Source organism: Hypanus sabinus, chromosome 7 (assembly GCF_030144855.1).
Source record: "Hypanus sabinus isolate sHypSab1 chromosome 7, sHypSab1.hap1, whole genome shotgun sequence".
Classification (NCBI taxonomy): Eukaryota; Metazoa; Chordata; class Chondrichthyes; order Myliobatiformes; family Dasyatidae; genus Hypanus; species Hypanus sabinus.
Window position 1 is genome coordinate 5,743,677 of NC_082712.1, and position 21,205 is coordinate 5,764,881.

A 21,205-nucleotide genomic window follows, 5' to 3' on the forward strand; every position below is an offset into this window, starting at 1 on the left:
CTGCATGGGGAAGAATTGTGATCTAAGTGGCTTTGACCTTGGAATGGTTTATCGTACCAGACCAGTTGGTTTGAGTGCCAGAAACGAATAACCTCCTGAGATTTGCACACACAACAGTCTCTAGAATAGGTGTTCCCACCCTGGGGTCCACAGACCCCTTGGTTAATGGAAGGGCTCCATGGCCTAAAAAAGGTTGGGAACCCCTGCTCTGGAGTTTACAGAGCATAGTGTGAAAAACAAACTAGTTCTGTGGATGAAAACACCTTGTTAATGAGAGAGGTCAGATAGGTTCAAGCTGACAGGAAGGTGACAGTAATTCAAATAACCACATACTACAACAGTGGTGTGCAGAAGTGCATCTCTGAATCTCAGGTACCTAACAACATGGCCACTGAGCATAGGTCATGTACGAAATGGTACTGTATGCTCACTATACTCCATACTGAAACATCACCCAATGAAATCAAAATAAAGAGTTTTACTTTTAATCTTTTTTTCATTTTATTTTTATTATACAGCACGGAATAGACCCTTCTGGCCCTTTGAGCCATACCGCCCAGCAATCCCCTGATTTAATCCTAGCCTAATCATGGGACAATTTACAATGACCAATTCATCTACCAACACTGGCAGGTCTTTGGACTGTGGGAGGAAACAGGGGCACCTGGAGGAATCCCATGTAGTCACGGGGAGAACGTACAAAGTCCACAGGCAGCGGTGGGAACTGAACCTGGGTCTCCTGTACCGTAAAGCACTGTGCTAACCACTACACACTGTGCAACGCCAGAGTGGAACAATTGGGAATCTCACAGGTAAAGCCCTCCCCACCCCTCAACACATCTTTTTTGTCTTTTGCGCATTGGTTGTTTGTCCTTCTTTGATTGTGAGTGATTCTATTGTGATCTTTATTATTAACTGTGAATGCTCACAGGAAAATTAATCAAATGGTGACATATACTGCAAGTATTTTTACAATAAATTTACTTTGAACTTTGAACATGGACTATTAGTGCAGATCATAGATAAATTTCTATCTCATATCCTTTTGATTTTCTTCTCTAATCTAGCTTGCGTTGTTTCTGGTTTCTTGTGCTGATGCAGCTGCACTAATGAGAAGGATATGCATAGAAACTGAAGCAACATCTGGCATTGCGGTTCCAATGAAATGTTGCTTCACATCTTCTATTAATGTCAACACTGTCTCAAAGATAAACATATGCACATGCCAGTAGGATTTCAATAACACAAAACAGAGGCCTTGACAAACATGCTGGCTATTTTGAGCTTTAGGTCCTCAGGTTGGGCTCCTTCCTTTAAGATAGAAGGCTGTTAGTTCAATTTTTTTTTATCAGACCCCAAAGGGAAAATCCAGAAAATGAACTTATAATTGGAACCTGGGAGAAAGATTCTGACTGTCTACCCTATCTGTGCCTTTCATAATTTTATAAACTTCTATCAGATTTCCCCTTAGGCACAATTTCTCCAAATAAAACAACTCAAAATTTATCCAAGCTCTCCTCGTAGCTCATGGACTCTAATCCAGCATCCTGGTGAAACTCTCCAAAGCCTCCACATCTAAAGTTCAAAGTAGCTTTATTATCAAAGTACATATATGTCACCATATAAAATCCTGAGATTAATTTTATTGTGGGCATTCTCAATAAACCCATAATAGAATAACAGGATAATATTCAAAATGAAAGACTTCAACAACTTGGGCATTTCACAAGTGTGCAAAAGACAACAAATTGTTCAAATATAAAAAAGAAATAACAAAAATAAATAGATTAGCAATTAATATCGACAACATGAGATGAAGAGTCCTTGAAAATGAGTCCACGGGGTTATGGGAATATTTCAATGATGGGGCAAGTGAAGTTGAGAGAAATTAACCCCTCTGGTTCAGGAGCCTGATGGTTGAGGTGTAATAACTGTTCTCGAACCTGGAGGTGTGAGTCTTGAGGCTCCTGTACCTTCTTCCTGATCACCTTTCACTATTCAATAGATTTCAGTGAAGTCACCCCTCCTATTCTTCTGAATTCCAGTGAATACAGGCCAAGAGCCATCAGCTGCTCTTCATATGACAAGCCATTCAATCCTGGTGTCATTTTTGTGAACCTCCTTTGAACCCTCTCCAGTTTCAGCACATCCTTTCTCAGATAAGGGGCCCAAACCTGCTCATAATACTCCAAGTGAGGTTGCACCGGTGCTTTATAAAGTTTCAACATTACATCCTTGCTCTTATATTCTATTCCTCTTGAAATGAATAAAACCATTGCATTTGCCTTCCTCATCACAGACTGAACCTGCAAATTAACCTTTAGGGAATCCTCAAGTCCCTTTGCACCTCAGTTTTTTGTATTTTCTCTACATTTAGAAAATGGTCAACCCTTTCATGTCTTCTACCAAAGTGCATGACCATGCACTTCCCAACACTGTATTCCATCTGCCATTTCCTTGCCCATTCTCCTAATCTGTCTAAATCTTTCTGTAGCCTCTCTGCTTCCTCAAAACTACCAGCCCCTTCACCTACCTTCATATCATTTGCAAACTTTGCAACAATGCCATCAATTCCATCATCCAAATCATTGAAATATAATGTAAAAAGAATTGGTCCCAACACAGACCCCTGTGGAATACTACTAGTCACTGGCAGTCAGTTGGAAAAGGCTCCCTTTAATCTCACTCTTTGCCTCCTGCCAATCAGCCACTGCTTTATCCATGCTAGAATCTTTCCTGTAATACCATGGGCTCATTTGTTTTTTTAACTTATACGTTTTATCTGCAGTTTCCTTTTGCATGTTTGCAGTCTTTGTGTGCAGTTTTCATTGATTCTATTGTAGTTGTTTGTTCTGTTGTGCATGCCATAAGACCATAAAACATAGCAGCAGAATTAGACTATTCTACCATTTTAATTCTGTTCTACCATTCCATCACAGCTGATTTACTATCCCTCTCAAACTGATTCTCCTACTTTCACCCGTAACCTTTGACACCCTGGCTAATCAAAAAACTACTAACCTCTGCTTTAAATATACTCAATCACTTCACCTCCACAGCCATCTGACACAACAAATTCCACAGATTCACTACTCATGTTCTTAGTATCTATCTATCTATCTATTTATTTATTTGTTTGTTTGTTTGTTTATTGTATTTGTGCTGTTTTTCATCTTTTGCACATTGATTGCTTGTCATACTTTGTGTGTCTTTTTCATTGATTCAATTGTTTTTCTTTGGTTATTCTTATTATTCTTTGTTTTTTATATTATTTATTATTTATATAATATTATTTATTATTTTTTGTTCTTCTGTGAAAGCCCACAAGAAAATGAATCTCAGGGTTGTATGTACTTACATTGATAATAAAGTTAATTGGAACTTCGAGCTCTTCAAAAACATACAAGTATGTTGTGCACACATTATATTTGCACCAGACACTTGGGGGTTGAATCAAACACATCCTCGGACTGTGATGGTCATTGATTCAATATGACGCAGTTCACTGCAAGTTTTGATGCACATGGGATAAATAAAGCTAATCTGAAGAAAAAATCTTAAAATGAGAAAAGCTAGCCTCCTAAGCTCATATAAATATTAAATGTGCTAATGCCCGTTCCAATCCAAAGAAGGAAAGCAGAAAGAAATGCTGAGTTATCCCTTCATTGCAATAGATGGTTAGGTGCCAGTTAGAATCCTTTTTCAGTAATACTGAAGCAGCTAAAATTAGCTGAAGGTTGAAAACAGAATAGTCATTCTTCTGCTATCTGCTGAAATGCGATCCAGTGAGAGCATTCAGCCAAAATCCTTAGAATTTGGGGTAGGCAAGTGGCTATGGCGTCAGAGCAAATGCCAAAGAAATTAAGCAATTCTGCAACAAAATGGGGGAACTTTGATAAGGAACATTTGTACGACCTGTTAATGACACATCTATTTACTAGGCTTTTTTAGTGCAGATGCATGCACATAGGAATTCACCTATGATTTGTAGTGCTCCATGTACTAATATAGTGGTGGAATTATATAAGGCATAATTGCCTTGATTAGTTGGGGCACTGTGTATAAGAGTAAACAAATTCTGTTCCAGCTGTATAGACCTTTGGTTAGGCCACACTTGGAGTATTGTGTGCAGTTCTAGTCTCCCCAGGAAGGATGTGAAGACTTTGGAGATGGCGTGGAAAAGGATTCTGCATGGATTAGAGGGTATGAGCTACAGGGAGAGGTTAGATGAAGCTGGGTTGTCTTCTCCAGTGGCTGAGGGGAGATCTGATGGAAGTTTATAAAATTATGGAAAGGATAGACAGGGTAGACAGTCAGAATCTTTCTGCCAGGGTGGAAATAGCAAGTAAGAGAGGACGTGAATTTTAGGTTAGAGGAGAGGTGTAGGGCAATTTTTTTGTCAATAACCAACTTAGTCCGAGGGTGTGCTGGGGACAGACAGCATGCTTCTGGCGTCACTATAAATGCCCGCAGCTTACTAACCCTGATCGAAACGTCTTCAAAATGTGGGAAGAAACTGAAACACAAGGGGAAAACTCATGTGGTCATGGGAAGGAGTTATAAACTCCTTAAAGACAGTGCTAGAATTGAACTCGCATCGCTGGCGCTTTTGAAGCATTATGCTAACTATGCTGCCCTTGTTGCCATGAGATGCAGGGCTGTTTATTAACATACAGCACGGAATAGGCCTTTTGGCTCTTTGAGCTGCACAGCCCAGCACCACCCCCCCCCTCTCTCAACCACTTTCTCCTGCCTTCTCCCTGTATCCTGTGATGCTCTGACTAATCAAGAACCTATCAACTTCCACTTCAAATACACCCGATGACTTGGCCTCCAAAGTTGCCTGTGGCAGTGAGTTTCCCGGACAGCCAAAGGACTAGCCTGGGCGAGCCAACTCAGTGCATTTTGTAGATGCAGAGAATATGTGTCATTGGTGAGGGAGAATGAATGCCAGTCCAGAGAGTTGCTTTGTCTTGGATGGTGTTGAATTTCCTCAAGGATTCATACCCTTGAAGAAGCGTAGAATAGGTATGAACTTCGTCTTCAATCTTATCCCAAATTCCCAATTCTACTTTCAAATAGAGTATCACTGCTACATACAATGCCAAATTAAATTGGGTCTCTTCTGACTGTGTATCCCTGAATATTCATGTGTCTAACAGCCACTATGTGTTTGCACCACTACCCCAGCAGCCCATTCCAGACAGCCACCACACAGTTTTTAAACAGAACAGTGGGAATTGGATATTGGAACATGAAAATGTACCATAAATACTCTTCATCCTCCCCCCATCTTCTTACCCTGGCTTCTGTCCCCTTTCTTTCCAGTCCTGATGAAGAGCTTCTGTTTGTTCTCCTCCACAGATGCTGTCTGACCTGCTGAGTTCCTCCAGCACTTTAGGTGTGTTATTATGAATGACAGCTTTTATGTCATCTGTTATTTTCTGGCAATGTGCAAGAGAGAAATGCTGGCTAAATTACTGGTCACTTGAGGAGTGTGGGGTGGGAGCTGGGTTGTCCAACAACCTAACTTTCCCTCCTGACTTTTCTCGAAGATTAAGTGCACCGCTGTTGAAACCACACCATTTGATTTCTACATTTAAGAGTAATTTGGGTAGTTATCTGAATGGGAAGGGTATGGAGGGCTACAGTGAGGGAGCAGGTCAATGTGACTAGGCAGATTAATAGTTTGGCATGGACTAGATGGGCCAAAGGGCCTGCTTCTGTACTGTAGTGTTCTGAGAGTCTATTGGTCTATTCAAAAGATAATGTCAAAAGACAACTGACCAAACCTGCAGAGACTAAGCAAAGTGCAAGTAACCAGAAAGAGTTATTGATCATTACAGAATATCTCTCTGGTGCTTCCTGCTTCCTCCCCTCTCCCTTTCGCTTTTCAAGTCAAATCAAGTGGTTTATTGTCATTTAACTATATATATGTATATAACATGTAAGCATGTAACATATATAGAAACGAGACAACATTTCTCCAAACCAGGGTGTAAAGCACGGTATCACACATTGCACACATAACACACAATAACTTATGAAGTTAAGGATAAAATCTGCAGATAAATCACACATAAATAACTAGAACTAAAGTGCATTAATATTAAATAGAACAGATTAACCAGTGATGCATCGCCTATGATGTGGCCGGGAGTTCAGAAGCCTAATGGCCTGGGGGAAGAAACCATCTTGACTGTTCTTGTTTTTATGCATCATCGTCTCCTGCCTGATGGTAGAAAGTCAAAGAGGATCTAGACCAAAGCGGATGGGTGGGATCTGCGTACACAACGCTCCTGATAAATGTCCCTGATGGATGGTAGGGAGACCCCTGTGATCCTCTCAGCTGTTCTCACAGTCCTTTATAGGGACTTCTGGTCTGATGTTTGACTGCTCACGAACCAGGTGGAGATGCAACTTGTCAGGACGCTCTTAATAGTACTCCTGTAAAATGTAGATTAATATTGCTCTTCTATCATATGGTGTCTGGATAAACAAATGAAGGCTACAGACTGAATACTGGTGAATGGGGTGAGTGGATGTAAGTAACCTGTGGTCAGCATGGATGTGATGGGCCTAAGGGCCTGTTTCTGGCTTTGTGACTCACTGTATCTAAATCCACTCTAACAGACCCCTCCATATTCATTCGTGCTATTAAGTGTTAAAATCCCAAATTCCAAATACTACCACAGGCAGGAATACGCAATAGGCACAACATAACTTCATCAGTATGTAAAGATTTAAAGGATTAAAGAGTTGAAAGGAGCCACATTAACCACAATTTTAGCTAACATCTTTTACTATGTAGCAGATGTTTGCCTGTTATATGAAAGACTTGGTTAAACTGGAAAGAGTGTTGAAAAGATTTGTGAGAATATTGCCAGGTCTAGAAGGCCCAAGCCATAGGGAGAGGCTGGCCAAACTAGATCTTTATTCCTTGGAAGATAGTAGAATGAGGGATGACATTATGGAAGTGTTTAAAGTTATGAGAGGTTTAGATAAATGGCAGTAATGTAACAGTGTGGATGCCAACTGCTGTAAAAACTCAAGGAAGAAGAAGAAGAAGAAGGAGGAGGAGGAGGAGGAGGTTTAGATAAGGTGGATGGTTACATCAGACTGTGTGGGTAATTCTTACACAGTCATTCACTAACGTACTACAAAGCCACAGTTACAAAACATTTCTTTTGTCCTTTTCATGGACAGTAAGATTGAAGGTGATTGGCAGAGGTACTAGAAGACGTGTGGTGAAGTGGAGATACATCTCTATCAAAGGAATAAGGCACTCCTCCTTTCCACTAGCCTGCAGATGACTTGTGGGCAAGGTGGAGTACCTGTTTAGACCTCCACCATCTTCCCCCCCCCCCCACACCCACCGGATCAGGATCTCATGAAGCAGGCGGTGGATGGTCATATGAACAGCTGGTGCATATCCCAGGTCCAGGTTATGTGACTACTGACACCAGGCAGACGGTCTCTGAAGAGTATTCACATAGCTGGGGTCATCTGCCTTGTAAAGATACTGTCCAGAAGAAGGACCACTTCTGCAGAAAAATTTGCCAAGAACACTCATGGAAACACTACGATCGCCCACAACATACGACACAGCGCGGGATAATGATGGCAACTAGAAGACCAACTGTTTTCCTGCACACCCTTTATACCTTTGTCATTATCTCTAATGTTCCCCAATTTCCTTTCCAACAAAGTGCATCAATTCACAATTGTCAGTATTAAATGTCCTCTGGGACCCATCTGTCTGTTCTGTCAGCTTGCCAGCCTCCTTGTGCAGTTGATTAGATGAGCTCCAGAGAGACCATTGTGGTTAAATTTAATTTTCCAAAAAAATGTATATAATAAATTCAAACACACCACACCTCCCTATTTCACATATTTTGAATTATCCAAAATTTGGAAAGTTTATCTTGCACACCCATGTCTAAGTTATTAACACATATGAACAATTGCAGGAGTGTCAGTACCAACTCACTTTTGGTATCCAATATGAAGTTCAGTCATTTACCATTACACTGATTACAGACCTTTCTATCAATTTCCTGCCTATGATAGTAATGACTGCTAATTCCATGTGGCTTCAATTTTGTTTATCAGCCAATTTATTAGAAGTTTCTGAAATATCTACATAGATGACATCTAATACACTCCCTTTCTCAACCTGTCTACCATATCCAGGTTAGTCAAACATGATTTGTTTTTTTAAAAAAATTTTCTCAGCATAACAAAACATTCATTTCCAGATACATTTACATTTCTTCCCCTCACAGATATCAGAACACTTCCATCAAAGTGTAGACATCAGCACCACATCCTATACAAAAGCTCTTATTAGTATAGCAGACAGGTTTACATCTACATACTGCAGAAAAGGTTACCATGTTTTATGAAAACTATTTGTTTTTGAGTGTACCATATATGTCAAAAAGTCCAAAGGAATGTACCCCATGATTAATTTACACCAACCAAAAAGTCCAGGGGCCTTATTGTAAAATGTTCTTCCTCACACAAAAGGTCAGGATGTTAAAAAGTTTTTTTTTCTGATGTGCATTAATAATACGACTGCTGGGTAAGCCTAAGAGAAAACACACTGGGTCCAGTTCAAGCTGCATCTTCAGAATCTTTTCCATTTCACCCAAAATATCACGCCAGTATGCCTGAAGTTTGGGACAAGTCCGAAAACAGTGGGTGAGAGTTCCAGTATTTCCTTTACATTTAGAACACATTGGAGAAACCCGTCTTAAATTTTGAGAGACGATCTGGAGTCAGATGGGCTCTATGCAGAATTTTGAGTCGCAATGCTTTAGTTCTATTACAAACTGAAATTTTCTTTGCATTATCACAGATGTCTTCCCATGTTTCAGCTGTAATTTCTACTCCCAGCTCTCCCTCCCAGACCCTTCCCAACTGCTCAGCCTCTCCACAAGAACATTCCCTCAGGATGCTGTAAAAAGTACTGATGGACCTTCACCCTGAGAACTAAACAGCCTCTTTTCTATGTCAGAACTATAGAAATCAGTTAACAATGGTCTGTATATAATATCTGAAAGAAACGAAAAAGGTCCTTTCTGGGCAAACATGATTTGTTTTTAAAATATTCTGTGTTGTTTCACCTTTGGCAACTCAAACTTTTTTATGATAAATGTTCCTAAAACCTTCCAATGAAGGGTCTTGGCCAGAAGTGTCGACTATTCATTCCCCTCCATAGATGCTGCCTGTCTTACAGAGTTCCTCCAGCATTTTGAGAGTACGTATTGCTACAGAGTTTAAAACGGCTGTTCTTTAGTTGCTTGACACATCTTTCTGCCCCTTTTCTTTGAACAAGAGTGTTATGCTTGCAATTCCTCTGATAACTGTCCCATATCCAGTCAAGATTCAATTACATTAGAATGGACAGCATTCTTTTTCTTCATTATTTCCTCTCTCAACTTGCTATCTTTAGTCTGGTTCCATAAGACATAGTTGCAGAATTAGGCCATTCAGCCCATCGAGTCTACTTCATCATTTTATCATGGCTGATCCATTTCCCTCCGAACCCTATTCTCTTGCCTTCTCCCCATAACCTTTCATGCCCTGACTAATCAAGAACCTGTCATCCTCCCCTATAAGTGCACCCAGTGGTGTGGCCTCCACAGCCGCCTGTGGCAATGAATTCCAGAGATTCCAGTTTCACCACTCTCTGGCTAAAGAAACTCCTTCTCATCTCTGTTCCAGATGGATGCCCTTCTATTCTGAGAGTGTGCCCTCTGGTCCTAGACTCTTCCACATGAATTATTCATCTTATGTATGTCCTACCACCATCTTTTTACATAGAAGCATGATCTTTAACCCACTATGTCTCTACTGTCCATCTATGTGATCTTTCACTCTATATTAATCTTTTTTTACCAGATTGGGCTTGAATTCCCATTGCTGTCTGTAAGGCGCTTGCACATTCTCCCCATGACCCCATGGGTTTCCTCTGGCTGCTCTGGTTTCCTCCCACATTCTAAGGACGAAGGGTTAGGGAGTTGTGGGTACGCAATGATGGCAGCAGAAGTGTGGCAACATTTGCACACTGCTCCCAGTGCACTCTCAGGCTGTGCTGGTTGCTGACGCAAACAACGCATTTTCACTGTTTGTTTCAAAGCACATTTGACAAATAAAGCTAACATTCTTTGAAACTCAAGATATTCAGCAGAGGCCGGAAATCCAGAGTAACGCACACAAAATGCTAGAGGAACTCAGCAGGTCAAGATGCATCGATGGAAATGAATAAACAGTCCACCTTTCGGGCTGAGACTCTTCATCAGAACTCTGAGGAAGGGTCTCGGCCTGAAATGACAACTGTTTAATCTTCTTCTGTCACCTGTCCCCTCTCGCTATCCACCTTCCCACAAACTCTTGCCACTTTAAGATCACAAGACCAAATGACATAGGAGCAGAATTAGGCCATTCAGCACATTGAGTCTGCTCCACCATTCCCGCTGATCCCAGATCCCACTCAATCCCATACACCTGCCTTCTCTCCGTATCCACTGACGCCCTGACCAATTAGGAAATGATTAACTTCCACAATAAATATATACATGGACATGGCCTCCACCGCAGCCTGTGGCAGAGCATTCCGCAGATTTACTATACTCTGGCTAAAAGAAATTACTCCTTACCTCTGTTCTAAAGGGTCTCCCCTCAATTTTGAGGCTGTGCCCGCCAGTTCTGAATAACCCCACCATAGGAAACATCTGCTCCACATCCACCCTATCTAGTGCTTTCAACATTCAGTAGGTTTCAATGAGATCCCTACGCAGCAGCCTCTCATTTCCTCTGTCTGCGAGTGGAAATCCAGAAACCCCATTTCTCCCTTCACGGATGGTGCTTGACCTGGAGGGTCTCCAGTGTTTTCACGCTACATCTACCTATAACTGGTCAGACCACAATTGGAGTATTGTTTGCTGTTCCGGTTGCCCCATTATAGGAAGGATGTGGAGAGGGTGCAGAAAAGTTTTATGACATTGCTGCCTGGATTAGAGGGAATGAGCTATAGGGGAAGGTTGAAAAACTTGGATTGCTCTTCTTAGAATATCGGAGGCTGATAGAGGCACGGATATGCGAGACAGTCAGAATCCTTTCCCAAGTGCAAATATGTCAAACACCAGTGGACTTATGATAAACAACACACACAGGGCCAGATGGTCTACATCCCAGAGTGCTTAAGGAAGTAGCCCAAGAAATAGTGGATGCATTAGTGATAGTTTTTCAAAACTCCTTAGATTCTGGATTAGTTCCTGAGGATTGGAGAGTGGCTAATGTAACCCCACTTTTTAAAAAAGGAGGGAGAAAGAAACCGGGGAATTATAGATCGGTTAGTCTGACATTGGTGGTAGGGAAAATACTAGTCGGTTATCAAAGATGTGATAACAGCACATTTGGAAAGAGGTGAAATCATCGGACAAAGTCAGCATGCATTTGTGAAAGGAAAATCATGTCTGACGAATCTTACAGAATTTTTTGAAGATGTAACTAGTAGAGTGGATAGGGGAGAGCCAGTGGATGTGGTATATTTAGATTTTCAAAAGGCTTTTGACAAGGTCCCACACAGGAGATTAGTGTGCAAACTTAAAGCACATGGTATTGGGGGTATGGTATTGATGTGGACAGAGAATTGGTTGGCAGACAGGAAGCAAAGAGTGGGAGTAAACAGGAGCTTTTCAGAATGGCAGGCAGTGACTAGTGGGGTACCGCAAGGCTCAGTGCTGGGACCCCAGTTGTTTACAAGATATATTAATGATTTAGACGAGGGAATTAAATGCAGTGTCTCCAAGTTTGCGGATGACACAAAGTTGGGTGGCGGTGTTAGCTGTGAGGAGGATGCTAAGAGGATGCAGGGTGACTTGGATAGGTTAGGTGAGTGGGCAAATTCATGGCAGATGCAATTTAATGTGGATAAATGTGAGGTTATCCACTTTGGTTGCAAGAACAGGAAAACAGATTATTATCTGAACGGTGGCCGATTAGGAAAAGGGGAAATGCAATGAGACCTGGATGTCATTGTACACCAGTCGTTGAAGGTGGGCATGCAGGTACAGCAGGCGGTGAAAAAGGCAAATGGTATGTGGGCATTCATAGCAAAAGGATTTGAGTACAGCAGCAGGGAGGTTCTACTGCAGTTGTACAAGGCCTTGGTGAGACCGCACCTAGAGTATTGTGTGCAGTTTTGGTCCCCTAATCTGAGGAAAGACATTCTTGCCATAGAGGGAGTACAGAGAAGGTTCACCAGATTGATTCCTGGGATGGCAGGACTTTCATATGAAGAAAGACTGGATCGACTAGGCTTATACCCACTGGAATTTAGAAGATTGAGGGGGGATCTTATTGAAACATATAAAATTCTAAAGGGATTGGACAGGCTAGATGCGGGAAGATTGTTTCCGATGTTGGGGAAATCCAGAAGGAGGGGTCACAGTTTAAGGATAAAGGGGAAGCCTTTTAGGACTGAGATGAGGAAAAACTTCTCCACACAGAGAGTGGTGAATCTGTGGAATTCTCTGCCACAGGAAACAGTTGAGGCCAGTTCATTGGTTATATTTAAGAGGACGTTAGATATGGCCCTTGTGGCTAAAGGGATCAGGGGGCATGGAGAGAAAGCAGGTACAGGGTTCTGAGTTGGATGATCAGCCATGATCATACTGAATGGCGGTACAGGCTCGAAGGGCCAAATGGCCTACTCCTGCACCTATTTTCTATGTTTCAAAGTGCTGGTGGAACTCAGCAGGTCAGACAGCATCTGTAAAGGGGAATAAACAGTCAACGATTCAGGTTGAGATCCTTCATCAGGACTGGAAAGGAGGGGGAGGGGAAGGAGTTCAAGCCAGCAGGTGATAGGGGAGACCAGGTGAGGGAGAAGGAGGGGATGAAGGAAGAAACTGGGAGGTGCTAGTTGGAAGTGGTAAAGTGCTGAAAAAGAGCAAATCTGACAGGAGAGAAGAGTGGACCATGGGAGTAAGGGAAGGAGATGGGGAACCAGAATGGGGAATAGAAAAAAAATGAGAAAGGAGGTGTTTTTAAGGTTGTGGGAGGGATAAGTTTAAAGGCAATGTGAAGGCCAAGTTTCTTTAGCATGCAGAGAGTTGTTAAGCATCTGGAATGGTTTACAGGGGGAAGGAGCCAGTTTGGTGCAGTTTAGATCGATGCGTGAATATGAAGGAAATGGAGTGATATGAATGATACACGACGGGAAAGACATGTAGTATAAACAGGTAAAACATAGTGGCCGAATGGCCTGCCTATTGTTGAACTGTATATACTCTCTGTTGTCTGTATTGATTGCAGATTTTCAGCATCTGCAGCCTTCAGCCTTCAACCCCCTGTATTAATTCAGATGACAAATCCAATCCTTCTTTCACTTCACTAAAGACAGCATTGAGACAACATACTTGACTATGTGAGCCCTTTGGACTACAGGAATCTCCATAAAATAAGCCCAGCACTTCTGTGACCCGGTAATGATTTTCACAAGCATACTCCCGTCATTCTCCATCCAAGCTCCAGAAGGCACTGCAGACAGTTGCTGTCAGAATTGGACAGGGAGCTTGGATCTGGACCTGCTGTTCCTGTCTGCCTACTGACTGAGTTAGAACCAATATACGTAAGCTCTGATGTGAGGTCAGTGCCCTGAAGCACCAGGGGTGGCTCATAGTTCACTGATACTGACTGACATGTGGGCTATGTAAAGCTGGAAAGGTAATATAGTGGTTAGTGTAACACTTCACAGTGCCAGTGATTGGGGTACAATTCACTCTGTTGTCTGTAAGTATGTTCTCCCTGTGACTGCTTGGTTTCCCTTGGGATCTCCAATTTCCTTCCACATTCCAAAGATGCATGGGACTGGAAGTTGTGGGCATGCTAGGTCGGTTCATGGCAACAGTTAGAGGGAGTTTCATGGAAACTCCACACAGACAGCGCCCGAGATCAGGGCTGAATTCAGGTCTCAAGGCAGCGTCTCTACTACCCACAAAGACACTCCTTCCTTTAACACAGCCACCATGGTACCAAGGATGGTTGTAAAATGAACGACAAACCAACTACAGACACAAGAGACTGCACTGGAATCCTGAGGAACTCAGCAGGTCAGGCAGCATCTGTAGAAGGAAATGGACAGTTGAAGTTTTGTGTTGAGATCCTTCATCTGGACTGAAAGATTCTGAGAGTCGAAATGTTGACCATCTGTTTCCCTCCACAGATGCTGCCTGACCTGCTGAGTTCTTCCAGCACTTTTTGAGATTGCATTTAGAGATACAATGTGGAATAGGCTGTTCCAGTCCAACAACCTATACTGCCCAGTACCCCCTGATTTAACCATAGCCAAATCACTGGACAATTTAACCTACTAGCTAGTACATCTTTGAATGGGAGCACCCAAGGAAAGCCACACATTCACAGGTAGGAGGCACAATCTCCTACAGATGGTGCTGGAATTCAACTCTGAACTCTAACACCCCGAGCTGTAATAGTGTTGTGCTTATTACTATGCTACTGTGGCATCCCACATGCATGTTATGTGATAAAATATATGCCATGTGCTCTATCCCTATTTTTTTAAAAATGTCGACCTTATCAAGATTTACGCTCATGGATGACACGAATTGAAATTAAGCCCTTAAACCATTTCCAAGCAGAGTTCCCTTGTTTGCACAGCTTCTGTTATTAAATCCAAACTGGGATTTAGTACCAGGAATGGTCACATTCCCGTTTATATTGATTTAAAGAAAAAATAAATTCTACCTTGTCTGCTGCCATGACAACACCGGCAGTCTTCTGGGACCAAGGTACCTTGCTTGTCTTGTACAATTGCCAATACTTGCAGCAAGACAAAACTAACCTCAGTAGAAAAAGGTCTGGGGCTCATTTCCTTTCACAAGCCTGAGTGACGTTTGTGAGGGAAAGGACAGAGAAAGAGTTTCTTTTTAAAGAAAAACAGAGAAATAATTGCCCAAAAGAGGAATTGTCTGTCCTGAGGCTGAAAAGAATTTGCAGCATACTCAATCCACACTCACAGATAAGCTTCTTTGTTATTTGGTCAATCCATTCTTAGAATGCATTTAAATTCAACTTTCATATGGAGTATACTCTGTACTTGGAGCATATAACTAACACTGTTTAGTTGTTTTTTCATCAAACTCGCACCCCAGTACTAGGATGAAATGAAGGCGGTGTGGGAGAAGTTCTGGGACAGAGCATTATAATTTGGCATAGACCACTTGGGTGATATGCTGTGTCTAATGTTCATCGTAGGGTCCCACACACAATATGAACTTGAAGTAAGGGGGCTTCCCTTAGACACTGGAGTGCCAACTCTGCATGGACTTTTGCAATACCAGTTGGCAGGGCTCTCTCCATCCGAGTCAGAGGCACTGGGTTTAGGAACCCCTCCCGGATCTTGATCATAAAATCCTGATACTCCAGTGAAGTACTGAGGGAGTGTTACACTGTCATAGAGACCATAAAATATAGGAGCAGAATTAGGCTATTCAGCCCATCGAGTTTCCTTTGCCATTCGATCATGGCTGATTTATTTTCCCTCTTAATCCCATTTTCCTGCCTTCTTCCCATAACCACTGACACCCTTACTAATCAAGAACCTATCATCCTCTGCATTAAATACACCCAATGACTTGGCCTCCACAGATGTCTGTGGCAATGAATTCCACAGATTCACCACCCTCAGGTTCAAGAAGTTCCTCCTCATCTCTGTTCTAAAGGGCTGTCCTTTTACTTGCACTCTGTGCCCTCTGGTCCTAGACTCTCCCACTATTAGACACATACGACTAAAGGAGACCCTCAACAGAAGATATGCTCTCAGATAGACACAAAAGACCTATTGAACTATCCTGGAGAAGGATGAGAGGTGTCCTGATCAATATTTATCCCTTTTTCAATACTTTATCTTGCCTTTGTCAAAGTAATTGTTGTGGGAGCTTGCAATGCACAAATTGGCTGTCTTGGTAAACCAATGACGATACTTCAAAAGTAGCCCTGGATGAGTTAACTAGTGCTACTTTTTTTGATTTCACCCCTACAGAGCAAAACCGACAATATAACAGCAATCAGTGAAAAGCCACGCTTCTTGAGTTTAAAATTACTTTGTAGGAGCATGTGGAAAATTCAACCAGCATCCCAAACCTGTGAGGTTAACCAGAATCCTCACACGTTTCCACCAAGCACTGTAAACTATAGTTGCCAAAAAAAATTGCATAAAGGCTTCAAAGTAAAAAAGTGGTTTGCTTAGTAAAGAGCAAGTTCTTACCCCCTTTCACTAGTCTCGCTTGCGTGATGGTTAGATGTCCACACAGACGCTCAATAAAGGGTAGTTTAAAATGTAGTCACATCAGCACGGAAACATTGCAGCCAAATGTGGCACGTCGAACAGATATCCGACAATATATACAGCCCAGTCAGCGACTGACAGAATTCTGCCTCATGACTCAGTAATTCTCCAGCCCCGGGTCCCCTGAGTCACTTCAAAATAAAAGCACACAGTCTGCCGCTGTTTCACCATAAAGGTGTTTGGGAAAAAATCAGCCCTTTTCTTCACTTTCTTGCATAGTTTATGTATGTTTTATGTTCTGTGTTGCTGTTTGAATTGACGTGCCTTGATGCTGCTACAAGTTTTTAATCATACAGTGCCTCTTGGTGTACACAGGACAATAACCTTGTACTGAGTGAGGCTTCTCCCATTCATTGAGAGGAGATGAGTCAACTTCTTAGTTGTATCCTCACTCTCCTCCTCCTCCTCCTCCTCCTCCTCCATGAGAAGCCATGTTAATTAATGATACAACAGCATAGGACAGGCCCTTCAGCCCGCATATTCTGTGCCAACCATTATGCTAAGTGAAAGTTATTCCATCTGCCTGCACATAATCCATATCCCTCCATCCCTTGTCTCTTCAAGATTCAAGATTCCAGATTATTTATTGTAATTCGGTATGATAGCTGAGTGGTTAGCACAATGCTTTACACCGCCAGTGACTCAGGTTCAATTCCCGCTACTGCCTGGGAAGAGTTTGTACGTTCTTTACCCGTGACTGCGTGGGTTTCCTCTGGTTGTTCTGGATTCCTCCTAAAGTCCAAAGACAGTCCGGTTAATTGGTCTTTGTAAATTGTCCAGAGATTAGGCTAGGATTAAAATCAGGGGATTGCTCAGTGGTGCAGCTCGAAGGGCCAGAAGGCCTACTCTGAGCTGCATCTCAATATAATAATATATTAAAAAATTCTTCAATACATGAGTGCAAAGGGGAAAGAAATATTTGTTACTCTGGATCTAATCCAGCATTAAACAATAAGCATAAAGAACACAATTAAAAAATCACAATAGACATAAATATAAAAGCAATTCTATAAAACATAATGCATAAGTAACTGTTCTACACACAGACTAATTGTATCTGTCTGTCTAAAAATCTCTTAACTATCATATCTGCTTCCACCAGCTCCCCTACCACTCTCTGCGTAAAAACATCTGCCTCATAAATCTTGTTTAATCACCTTAAAATCTCTTTAAACATTCCCTCATTCACCTTACATCTATGTCCTTTAGTATTCAACATTTTTACCCTGGGAGAAAGACTGACGATCTACCCTTTTATAATCTTTTATCCCTTATCCTCTGAACCTCTTGAATCTAAGCAGGAGTCATCTCTTTGATCTCCAGTGTCTGTTCCACCATTCCATTCAATCATGGTAAATTTTTTACCACACTAACTCATAAACCACCCTCTCTTGGCAGTTAGAAATCTGCTGACCCTCTGTTTTGAGTTCACTTAGTAACTGAGCCTCTACAGGCATTCTAGACCAGAGGTCATAGATGTTACAGCACAGTCCAGGCCCTTCAGCCCAATGACATTGTGCTGACATTTTACTCTACTCCAAGATCAATTGAACCCGTCCCTCCTAGAAGCCCTCCAGTTTTCTATCCTTCGTATGCCTATCTAATGTATATGTCTCCACTACCACAGGGCAATCTGTGCACCCACCATTCTGAGTAAACAATCTACCTCTGATATCCCCCCCTATACATTCCTCCAAACACTTTAAATTTAAAGTTATGCTCCCTGGTGTTAGTCATTTCCACCCTAGAAAAAGGTCTTTGACTGGTCATTCTATCTATGCCTCTCATACTCCTCCATCAAGTCACCTCCTTCCTCTTCTCCAAAAAGAAAAGCCCTGGCTCACTCAACCTATGCTCATAAGACATGTTCTCTGCCAAGACACATACTTGCAAAACTTTAAAGATGGTAGGAGCTTCAGGAGTTTTGTCTATTGAAGAAGGAAGTCCAGATAGGTGGGACAAATGGCTATGGGTCCATTTGAAGAATATTCTGATTACTGGGAGTAAGGACCATGAAACCTATTGAATATTGAAAGGCCTCGATAGAGTGGGTGTGGGGAGGAAGTTTCCTATAGTGAGAGAGTGTAGGACTAGAAAGCACTTCCTCAGAATACAATGACATCTCTTTAGAAGAGAGATAATGAGGAATTTCTTTCACTAGAGGGTGATAAATCTGTGGAATTGCTGTAGACAGCTGTGGAGGCCAAGTCATTGGGTACATTTAAAACAAAGGTTGATAGGTTCTTGATTAGTAACAGTGTCAAAGGTTACGGGGAGAAGATAGGAGAATGGGGTTGAGGGGGAAAGTAAATCACCTATGATGCAATGGCAGAACAGACTAGATGGGCCGAATGGCCTAATTCTGCTCCTGTAATTCTGCTCTTATGGATTAATCAAATTTGTCAGATATTACAGACTCTGTGGTGTTACAGTTAGGGTTCAAGAGGCCTGGGGTGGAAAGGATTTCCTACCACTGGAATCCCCACAGCTTACTCCGATTAGATTGTCCAGAGGGAACTCAGAGGTTTGGCCAAGAATAGAACCCTTCTAAACATTAGAATATTAGAAAGTTTTTTGACAAGAACCGGCTATTCAGCCCAACAAAGCTTGCCGAATTCCAATTCACATAGTGTGTTGATTAACTATCGACTTTAGATTTGAAGGTCTCTATGGTACTACCCTCAACTACAACTAGGTAGCTTGTTCCGTGTGTCCACAACACACAATGTAAAAAAATGCTTCCTGATGTTAGTCTGAAATCTCCCTTTAATCAGTCTCTGTCTAAGGCCCCACGTCCTTGATGATGGATTAATTCTGAAGTAGCAGCTGGCATCCATATACTCCTAATGACTCTGAACACTTCGATCAGGTCTCCTCTCATTCTACGTCTACTTAGGTTAAAAAGATTTAATCCTTTCAATTTTCTTCATAGCTCAAACCCTGTAGAACTGGAATGAGTCTCATTGCCTTTCTCTGAACTCCCTCCAGAGCCTTCACATCCCTTATGATCACAGTGCTCAGAGTGTGGCCTCACAAGTATACTGTACAGCTTATGGAGCTTAATGTCTCTAGACAAACTCCACTGAGGGCATTATATAGCCCAACATTCTATCAGCCCCTAACTGCTTCTGTGTATTGTCTAGATGTTGGTAGTAATGAGTCTACCAGGATGTTCAAATCATTCTCATGGCCACTGCAACCTCAATGTAAGACCACTGGATCCCACCCTGAGCTAAGTTTGTCTCTCAAGCGACATCACTGAGAAACAGAATGACTGGTAGTTCGAACATCAGTCTTTGCTGGGAGTTTGCTGTATACAAACCACCGACAGTTGTAACCGTGTCTACACTTGAAAAGCACTTCACTGGTGATAAGCTGGCTTTTGTTATCGAGATACTTTGTAAGATGTGACTTTGAACTTTAGCTTAGTACATGTGACAATAATAAACCATTACTAATACATCTCTGTTGAGTGAGCTAGGGTCTTTCTCTTTAGAGCAAAGAAGGATGAGATGTGACTTGATGGAGGTGTATAAGATGATAAGCAAAGATCGAGTGGATAGCCAGAGGCATTTTCCCAGTGTGGAAATGGCTTCTGCATAGTACTGTTGTAATTTTATACACTGCTGCTACTGCAAACAAAGACAAATTTCAAGACATATGTGAGTGATGATAAGCCTGATTCTGATATGGGTCTCTATAGTGGACTGAGAGTGGGAAGAGGGCAGGGAGAGGGGACTCATGGTTGGGAAAAGGGGATGGAAGAGGGCAGGGAGTGAGAAGTACCAGAGAGACATTCTATAATCAATAGATCAATTGATTGAAAAATCAAAGGACCTCAGGGCTGGGTGTGTCTGCAGCTGTGCCATCCCCTCCCCGGCACTCCTTCTCTGCCACCTGCCCCACACCCCTACTGCAGCGCTCCACCCTCAACATTCCCAACATCTTTTGCTCCTGCCAGGTTTACAAACTCGCTTGCCATTCCATGTTGACAAATACAGTACTGTGCAAAAGTCTTAAGCAGCCTGGCTATGAGTTGGTGCCTAAAACTTTTGTACAATCTTTTACTGCAAATGCCATGACAGTACTTGCTTCCACCGTCTTCTTAATAGACAATAGACAATAGGTGCAGGAGTAGGCCATTCGGCCCTTCTAGCCAACATCACCATTCACTGTGATCATGGCTGATCATACACAATCAGTACCCCGTTCCTGCCCTCTCCCCATATCCCTTGACCCCGCTATCAATAAGAGCTCTATCTAACTCTCCCTTGAATGCATCCAGAGACTCGGCCTCCACTGCCTTCTGGGGCAGAGCATTCCACATATCCACCACTCTCTGAGTGAAAAAGTTTTTCCGCATCTCAGTTCTAAATGGCCTACCCCTTATTCTTAAACTGTGGCCTCTAGTTCTGGAGTCACCCATCAGCGGGAACATGCTTCCTGCCTCCAGTGTGTCCAATCCCTTAATAACCTTATATGTCTCAATCAGATCCCCTCTCATCCTTCTAAATTCCAGTGTATACAAGCCCAGTCGCTCCAATCTTTCAAGATATGACAGTCCCGCCATTCCGGGAATTAACCTTGTGAACCTACGCTGCACTCCTTCAATAGCAAGAATGTCCTTCCTCAAATTTGGAGACCAAAACTGCACACAATACTCCAGGTGGGGTCACAACAGGGCCCTGTACAGCTGCAGAAGCAGCTCTTTACTCCTATACTCAATTCCTCTTGTTATAAAGGCCAGCATGCCATTAGCTTTCTTCACTGCCTGCTGTACCTGCATGCTTGCTTTCATTGACTGATGTACAAGAACACCTAGAT

At 42.2% G+C, this 21,205-nt stretch overlaps 1 protein-coding gene across 4 annotated transcripts in view; it reads right to left on the reverse strand.

Moving 5' to 3' along the window:
- palld (palladin, cytoskeletal associated protein) overlaps positions 1-21,205 on the reverse strand; it is a 343,659-nt gene that overhangs the window by 133,800 nt on the left and 188,654 nt on the right. The window contains exon 1 of one of the 4 annotated variants that reach the window (XM_059974112.1): positions 16,301-16,437. The exons of the other annotated variants lie outside the window; for them this stretch is intronic. The gene's annotated coding sequence lies outside the window, so the exon portion shown is untranslated. Of the gene's footprint in view, positions 1-16,300; positions 16,438-21,205 lie in introns of those variants that run through there. 4 annotated transcript variants of the gene reach the window in all.